The sequence below is a fragment of the Lygodium microphyllum genome, chromosome 12, assembly GCF_053477565.2.
Source record: "Lygodium microphyllum isolate KBCC chromosome 12, Lygodium_microphyllum_v1.1.10, whole genome shotgun sequence".
Lineage (NCBI taxonomy): Eukaryota > Viridiplantae > Streptophyta > Polypodiopsida > Schizaeales > Lygodiaceae > Lygodium > Lygodium microphyllum.
In genome coordinates this window covers 49,490,793-49,498,550 of record NC_141146.1, presented here as the reverse complement: position 1 = coordinate 49,498,550, position 7,758 = coordinate 49,490,793, and positions in this window count along the sequence as shown.

Below are 7,758 nucleotides of genomic sequence, written 5' to 3'. Positions count from 1 at the left end.
TCTCTCTCTCTCTCTCTCTCTCTCTCTCTCTCTCTCTCTCTCTCTCTCTCTCTCTCTCTCTCTCTCATTATGCTTGCATAATGAGCATTTCCACCTTTAAACCATTATGACAAATAATGCCTCTTGACCTCCATGCTTGGATTTCCAACATGGTATCAAAGCCATCTCTGATATCCACACAATATTTTAACACTAATCAACATGATTAATGACTAATCCATGCAATTTGATAATCGATTTTCAAATGCCTATAATTTCTCACCTACCTCTCTTAACTACCTAGCTCCAATGGAGAACTAAAATATCTCTTTTTGCTTCACCATTTTGAAATCCCTCTTGTGGAGAGCTTGCTTACATCAGGGTGCCCCATCTTAGCACTACAAAGCCCCACATTGTGAGCACACATGTGAGGTAAGCTTGAGGATTTTAGCGATTGCTTGGGTCGATAAATCAGGTGGGACTTATGAGTCACAGCCACCGGCAGTGGTTTGCTAACTACGGCCCGGACGCTATGTTTGCAAGCCTCTCTCACTAGAGTGAGGTTGCTTGGAGATGAGCCTTTAGACTTGCCCTTCTTAGGCACCCAAATCCATGGGTTGCCTTCATAGTAGCCTTATGATCGCAAGAGATCCTTGGGGATCCATCGCGGTGTGGTTGTGTGCCTGCGTGGATAGCGTCCAAATTGCCTCTTAGGCCGTGATGCCTGATGGTTTTGGCATTTAGAAGCACGTTTGGGTGGTTTACCCTTAGGTGGTCTTTGCCGCTTTGGCACCCATATAAGCTTAGACTCCTTGGACTTGTGAGCACTCTTGGTGGGTTTGGGTCTAGGGTTTAGAGCTTGGCATGAGACTTTAGTGTCCTTCTGTGTAGACTGGAGCATAAGTGTGGTCGTAGCGATTTCTACCGATGGCTTCACACTATTGAAAGGGTCAGAATAGCCCTTGCTGAAAGTGGTCACTATGCGCACATTGCCTATAGCAAGATGGATGTGATCTAGATTATAGTTAAGTTTCAACATTGTGTGTTTTACGAAAAAAGTCTACTTTTCACTACACTAAATGCATACTACTCTTTCTCTCTCCTTGACACCTTATCCTCCCAGCTCTATCATAGGGTTTTTGAATTTCTATAGTTGCTTATCTTGAGATAAAATAATTTCTTGAAATTCTCTCTATGATATCCTCTAGAACTATTTTACTCAAGGCCTATTAGAGCTGCCATAGCTAGCGTTTCTAGCTAATTTCAATTTTTGACCTCCTATCTTCCTTCTATTCCAAATCCTTTGCTCTATCATCATCATACCAAGCTCGTATAATGTTGAAGAGTCATCAAGTCTATTGAAATTTGAAGAAGAAGAAGAAGAAGAAGAAGAAGAAGAAGAAGAAGAAGTCAATACAATAAATGCTTCCAACATCATGAAAAATATGAAGAGTATCGAGCTTATGGAGGTAATCAAGGTCACAAGATTCAGTCCTACTTGAATAGTGAAGATTCCACTATTTCCCAATAATGGAGCTAGTTCTATATGTGATTCAAGTGTCTTAAATATGAGGACATTATTACAGTCAACTCAAAAGTGGATCTATCCACTAGTCATCACAATGATGGCTTATTTGAGGTTTACAAGTAAAATGATCCTCATTCTTGTAGAAAGTCACTTTGCCTGCTTGCCATTGAGCATCAACATCTATGTTTGGCCTCTCACTTGGAGGTCAATCACCCTAAAGCCAAAATTTCGAAGATATACATTGATATGAAGACTATCACTATTTTGTGATGGTTTAGCTTATGTTTTGGGCAACTCCTCCATTCTTGTAATCCTAGAACACACTTCTAAATGTTTCTTTGATTATATCTATGTTAGCTTTTGGTTATCTTGGGTTTTGAAGAGAACCATGAAACTTCAATACTCTAGGTGTTTAATTTTATTTTGTAATCCTAGGTTTTGGAGAGAACTATGAAACTACAAAAACTCCAAATGGTTGGTCTATCTTAATCATGGTTAGAAAAGAGAACCGAGATACTCATTCCATTTTAGATATTATATTTTAGTTTGATTTAGGGAGTGAGTGCCAACCTAGTCAACTATATTTTTTCCTAGCTTACTTTTTTAGTTGAGGGTATGGAAAATATAGCCCTTCACTCACGATCATTTGAATCCTCCCCTATTTGATGGAAAAGGGAGATGTGTTTACACCCATTTGAGGTGTCAATTGGACCTACCCCCATGTGACCACGAGGTCACCAATGATGTAAGCAAAACAACTCGTATATGTTTATTAAACGGTCTTTCCCACATTGCAATCACTCTCAATTGATATGAATATCATTCTCTTTTGCATCTAGCTTGTGCCTTGTTTCCTCTCTCTCTCTCTCTCTCTCTCTCTCTCTCTCTCTCTCTCTCTCTCTCTCTCTCTCTCTCTCTCTCTCTCTCTCTCTCTCTCCCTCCATTATCATAACCTGATGCTTGCATAATGAGAACTTTCACATTTAAGCCACCATGAGACCTAGTGCATCTTCACCTTCATGCTCAATAGTTCCAAAAAAAGACTTGTCATGCTAAACAATGCACCACACAATAACTACGCACCAATTGGGTCTCCTTGAGTGTGGGACAACACCCTAGCCTTGTTAGCTCCTAATTGCACTACATATATACTTTATACCACATGATGAGGTACCCACAAAGACAATCCAATGACATTAGTATCCCCTCACCCTCCACTTCTTCCGTTGCCCTTACTTTTTGCAACATGACCCTATAACACAAACATCAACCACACCCTCAAGTATCATCCTTGGAGACACCTCCAACCCCTAAATCCACAATGACTACAATCCCTCCAATATGATACCACATTAAGGCCACCCCTAGTAGGATGCATTCCACCATGACATGGAGTGCCAAGGGATTGGCACTTGTCTTGGAAAGGGGTAAATGTCAACCCCTGATGGCACAATAGGACAAAGAGCAATGTAAGAGAGGGAGAGCAAGGAGGAATCCCAATGCTTGAGAGTTAGTAAATCACTTTTTGGGGAATATCAATCGACCTCAACAATTAATGATTGATTTCTTGCAATGTAATTCATTGTAAATGTCTTTTTAAGAGAGTCCATATCACTCTTGGGAATTATAAAAGGGCTTATGTAGAAAATAAGACAATACATTTTGTAGCCTATGAAGGCAAGTCCTTAAAGAAAAAGGAGCCAACTTAAGGGCATAATTAGATGGTACCCAATGTACAAGTATGACAAGGGAAAAAGTCCATGTATAAAAGCTAAAAATAAAATAATAGAGATCATTCTTATGTGTGTGCTATTTGCTTCTTACTCTCTTACTCACGTTTGCTTCCTTGCTTGCTTCCACACATGTGCGTTGCATGCGTGCACGCACACATGAGGGGATTGAGGTTGGGAGTATGAGTGATAAGGGTGAATCATTCGTCTACTTCTCCATCTCCATCTCCTTGTTGTTGTTGTTGTTGTTGTTGTTCTCATACCATGGAGATTGAGATTGGAGTTTGAGGCAAACTATATGCATAGATCAAGCTTTTAGAGATTATGAGACCATCTCTACTTTGTATTGAGTTGACTAAGATAAGAGGAAGCATGAGGTGTATCTATTATTATCTTGGAATCATTCGATTTGCTTGCTTTCTTGTGAACTTGATGGTCTTGAGAGAGGAAGAGAGTGACAAGCTGAGAGCTAGTTTGCATAAGTAGGTTGAACTCTTGAAGGAATAGGAGCTCCTCTCATGTCCCATTGTGAGTGCATGGAAGGCTTGCCAATTTCCTTAGGAAGAAAGTGAAGCTTTATAGGAGGAGTTAAGAGGCAAGGAGAGTAAGTAACTTTCTATGCCTTGAACTTGCACTACATGAGTTTGGGATATCATGAGCATGTTAGAAGCACAATTCTTTCTATTCACTACATGTGGGAATCCTCGTGCTAGATTATCAATTACTACCATGCCAAGGGATTGGAAAGATGCACAAATTGTACCATTGCTAGCTACTAGCATAACACAAGGCCCACTATAGCTATATGTAGTTTTAAATGCACAAGCACTTGAGTGAGCACCTTCAATTAAGTATGCACACGTGTTTACTTTGGGATGTTTTGTCATTCAAATAGAAAACCCAAGTTGAGAGAGTAAGGAGGTTGGGTGAGTGGAACGAGCATGAAGGAGGCTATCAATGATCTAATTAGAGTGTTAGTGAGTTTTTTTGGGGGGGGAGGCACGTGCAATAAGCGGTGAGGTTTTGAGAGTAAAGGATCTAATTTTAATGAATGAAACTTTGTGTTTGCATTGAAGCTTAAAGCACCGCATTATAGTGTACGATAGGCACAATTTTTTTGATGCATCTATTTTTTTGCATGTTGCAGAGAGTGACTGGTTTGCAAAGCATTATTTTTAGACTTCACAAGACCTAAGAGACAAGGAGAGCAAGTAATGTTTACTACCTTTATGGGATATTATGAACATGCCATGTGCACAGTTGTTCCTATGCATCACATGTGGGGTCATCTCCATAGAATATCAACTACTACCATGCTAAGGGATTTCAGAAGACACACCATTGGACCATCATTGAGCACTAGCATGCATGAGACCTATTGTAGCTACATGTAGTTTTAGATACACGAGCACTTGAGAGAGCACATTCAATTGAGCACGCGCAAGGGGATATTTTGTCACTCAAATAAGAACTTCAAGTTGAGCAAGTAAGGTTGAAGGCGAGTTAGAAGGTCATAAAGGAGTGCTTCGAGTATGAGAATGCATTTCTTTCCAATAACTATCTTATTAAGAATGTCAGTGAGTGGGTGGGGAGAGTAGAAATTTATTTTCCAAAGCGAGGTGAGACTTGAGAATAAATGACTTAACCTTAATGAAGGAACCTTTGGATTGCATTGATTCATATAGCATCGCCCAGTAGAGTAGGCTAGGCACCATCTTTTCAATGCATCCATCTTTTCATGTGTCACATGAATTTGCAGAGCACAACTTCTCAATATGTACTTTGAGCAAGAGTGATTGAGTATGAAGTACATCATTTTAAACATGACTTTTTTAGGGCACATACTACATTGGCAAAATAGGTGCAAGTGAAGATTAAGATTTTTTGAAGACCCAACAGGGGCATAAGATGCTATTGTGCCCTTCTTGAAGGATCTAGATGATTCCTTTGATGTGTGGTGCATCCCCTGCTTAGCATTGGATGGTTCATTCAATTTCAAGACACGAGCACCATGCTTAGGCAACTCTGCATTTATCTCATGCACTAGATTTGGGTAGTGCTTTGATTAGGGTTTGTCTTGCCCCTTGAGGACAATAGGGCATTGATTCGCATGCCTTCTATGGTCCTCAAGTGCCGTTCAACAAGTCCTCTTAGCATTCATAGTAGTAGCTTTATCAAGATTCTTCTTGGCCCATTGAGAGGCAAGAGGAGTTTTGACCAGGCTTCTATTTTTGTTCCTTTGAGGAGGCTCCCACACTACCTTGGTAATCATGGCTTTTACATTACTTGAGAGAGCATGAACACACTTTTACCCTAAAAGTGAAGAAAATCAAATGAAGATTCCAAGACCAAAAATCACTGCCACATGTTTAACACAACATTGAGAACTAGTATGAAAGGTTAAAGTTGGTGGAATGGCAACCTAAATGTAGGCTAGTGTTGTTGAGAATGGTTGGGGGTCTCCTCTTGTTTGAAAGAGGGAGTGTATGGTTACTTCGTGGGAAGGGAGGTGAGCATTACTAGTTGAGTCTTTTTTGGGGAGAAGGTGGCAATACTAAGGTTGCGGTCAGAGTCTTTATGCAAGGTTGTGTTGCAAGAAAGGCTTGCAAGTTGTCTCAACAGGGTCAGCGAGAGTAGGGCAAGGAGACAATCGTGTGGTGTTTGAAGTAGTGTTGATGGTTATCATCAAGTAGGCAACAATGCGTTTTGAGAAGGAACTATTGTTGAGTTGACAAATTGACCTAAAGGGCAAGGTGGTGTAGGAATGCAATAAACGAAGGTGGCCTAGTGAACAAGATTGAGAGGGGCCGAGGGCTTTTCTTGGAGGGGGCACATATTTTTGATTCAATGGCATTTTGCAACTATGGAGGTGTAGTGATAGTTGAAAAGGGTTGAGAAGTTGGGTGACTGAGTGCAAAGTTGCAATGAAGGCGACAGTTTGCAATGCCCAATTTGTGGTGGAGGGTGGTTATCATCAAGGTGGCATCATGAAGATAGGTGACAAGTTAAATTTGAGCAATGAAATTAAAGGTTTCATCAAACATGCATGCTATTTTTTTTATTTAACACAAAAATTGACACTAAGGTCTCTTCTTAGCATCACTAGACTTTAGAGTCCATAAATAAAGATTGTGACTAAGGGTTTGATATACTCTCTTAACGTGTTTAACATGTGTGCAAGTTAAAGTGGTGTGAAGAATGTTGACATATGTTGAGGGGGTTGAGGGAAAATGTGCACATGTCCTTTTGATTATCTTGAGGCGTTGCTTAGTAGTATGGGTGATTGTTCATGACAATTTGGGTAATTGAGACATTGCATTCTTGTTGTGGTCAAGCTCGTGTGCTCTTGGCGAATTGTTTGCTATAGTGCACACCTAGAACAATGCTAGAAGAGTAATGCATATTCTTTGCTTTGAAAGGCTAAGATTATAAGTTATTGTGGGTAGCTATTGTGTTTTATTGAAGTGATTGTTAGAACTTATGCACGCACCTATATTGAGAAAATAGAGGAGACTTTTTGAGCAATTGAGATTGAGTTGTGAGCTTTATGACCGAGTGATCGAGATAGAAAAGCTATTGTTTATTTTTTGAGCTTGAGAGGATAGACCTCATTGAATTAAGGTGAGATTGAAACTACCTTTGAGGCTTTGTGTCATTGTTATGGTGACTTGATCCAAAGTTGTTAGCTATGATAATCTAGATCCTAAGGTCATAGTCTATCAATTGACACTCCTTCACATTTTGATTTTGTGTAGTAGAGAGTGTTTTTGTTATTTGTGTCAATGTGTTCTTTTTATTGCTCCTTAATCATAATGGCCCTTGTTGTTGTCATTATGAATGATAGGTTTGAGATGCAATCACATATGTAGCCATCAAGCTAGTCTCTCCACTTACTAGAGATTTTCCACACTGCATGGAGTCTTGCTAGGTCAAAAACCATATGGGGTAAACAATGAAGGGTAGAGCTTTCAGTATCCACATGTATACTTTCGAGTCATTTTTGACTTTGTGTGTTGGCTTAAGTCTAAACACCTTATGAAACAATTCAACATCTTCACCATTGCCATCTTTATATTAAAGTTAAATTATACTCTAAAGTTATAAGTTTTTCTAGTAAGATGGAACATAACCATGATTTGGAAAGAATTTATTGTTAGATAAGGGCAAAAAACATAATAACACATCACCCAACATAAATTTAGCCATTTCATAAGATGTTCTTTTGATTTGTCTCTAGAGTGGCAACATGCAAACATCTTGATATCTTTAAATAGGGTTATCTAAGATCAATTACACATCAAGAAAAAATGCCCGCCCACCCAATGCCAAAAATGAAGGGGCATAAGGACATGTGGCAATATTTTGTCGGTGCCACATTTCACGGGCTACGAACAAATTTGGGTAGACAATATCCCCCACCCAATGTGCTCCATCCACGATCGAGCATGTAAGCACACACTATTCAATTATTAAAAAAGTAATGCATTTAAGAGATTTTAACTCCTAACAATAGGGTGGTAG